Source organism: Lagopus leucura, unplaced genomic scaffold (genome assembly GCF_019238085.1).
Source record: "Lagopus leucura isolate 7727_CA_CO unplaced genomic scaffold, USGS_WTPT01 Super-Scaffold_100001, whole genome shotgun sequence".
In the NCBI taxonomy this organism is placed as follows: Eukaryota; Metazoa; Chordata; class Aves; order Galliformes; family Phasianidae; genus Lagopus; species Lagopus leucura.
This window is the reverse complement of record NW_024962262.1, coordinates 61612737-61614500: the sequence shown is the minus strand read 5'-3', so window position 1 is coordinate 61614500 and position 1764 is coordinate 61612737.

Here is a 1764-nt window from a genome sequence, read left to right as displayed (position 1 = left end):
CCGGCTGCCGCCCGGCCCCGCCCGCCGCGCCGCCACATCCCCGTCCGCCTCGGCGAACCCGGGCGGTCCCGACGGGCGGCGGAGGGCGGCCGCTCCCCGCGAGGGAGCCGAGAGCGCTTTGCGGGAGCCCTCCGCCCACGGAGCCGCCGCCGGGAGCGGACGGGGCGCCCTCGGCCGCCTTGGGGTGCCCGACGGCGCGCCCCGCTGCCTGGCAGCCCCCGGCCTTAGGCGGCAGAGTGGGCATGTGCGGCGCCTTCCGCACATGCCCATTAGGGAGGCCGGGAGCCTGCGGCGGGGCCGTGCTTGCCCGGGCCACTGTACCCCGGACCCCCGAGTAGCCCCCGGGCAGCTCCGGGCGCCGGCTGTGTCTCCTGGCACGGGGCGCGATCTTCCTATAAACCACATGTTGAGCTTAGCGACCAGAGCGGACGAAAACGTGTGTTTCTGATAAGGGGTATGAGGTTGTTGGGGTTCCTGGCGCTCGTCAGCTGCCCCCGGCTTTTAGCTGTCAGCTCGGCGGTGCTGGTGTGAGGTCCCAGCTGCTGCCCTGCGTGCTGCCTGCTGGAGGGCGAAGGGGAAGTTTCAATCTGAGGGTGTTACACCTGTTACGCTGTGTGAGCAGCAGCGGCTCCCTGGTGCGGTTACTGCTGGGCTGACTGACATCGTCCCTCCCTGTGCATCTCTACAGTGTCTGACCCGAGATCGTATTGTCACACAGACAGCCACCTTGCCATCGTACCCACTTCTTCCCTCACAACAAGGTTGTGCTTGAAGGCTAACCCAGTGTTTCGTAGCTTCCGATACGGCCAGTGAGGGGATCATCTGACTGGGTGGAGCTGGGCTATGCCCACCGATGTCCCCTGGTTCTCCCAGTTCACCATCTTCCAACCCAGTGGGTGTCATGCCTTGTGCTCCTTGTCATTGGCAGCTCACAAAGAGCACTTGTCATTGCTACTGGCAGTGTCATATTGCTTTTGGTCTCCATTAATTGACTTTTATCATTACTCAAAATGAAGGGGACTATTAATTATTTTAGCAGGCAGCCATTCCTCCACAGCAACCTCAGTAAAGTCAATGTGAGGAGCTGGCACCCAGCACAGCCCTCAGCATGCTGAGGTGGGGGTCTGCAGACCTGCCTGGGCTGTAGGGAGCAGCCCTGTCTCTGCTGAGCACCCCTCAGCTGTGCCTGTCTTCTGCAGGGAGCAGGAGGGCAGGATTTCCATCATCACATCTGTGTGCCACTTTACTACAGCTTTGAATGGCGCTTTACAAAATAGATAATGATGTCTCATTGCTCTGGAGAGTTCCCAAACTAAATTAAGGAGAGAAGAATGGGAAGAGAGGACCATCCAATGAGGTGCAGGTACTGGGGAGTGGGATAAGGAGGGGGAGGGCAATGTGATTATGTCCTTTCAAAGTGAATGCCTCAGGGCAGCCACTTTTGGGGACAGTGTAAAAGGGAGATGGAGAAAGGCATGACTCATAGAGACAGCATTTGCACAGGGTTTAGGTCTGCTATTGAGAGCGGAACGCCTCTTTCAAGACCTGTGCAAAGAGACCGATGATGCTGGGCTGCTCCCTGTGACTTAGCACTAATAACCCCTTCCTCCTCCCTTCCCAAAGGGCTCCTGTGCAAGAAAAAGCTGAGAAGTGCTGGAAGAGGGGTTCCTGATGGGTGATTTCAGATGAGCGAGGAGGGCCTCTGGGAAAGGAAAGGTTGCAGAGCAGCTGGGATGGCTGCAGGAGGTATGGAGAGAATTGGGA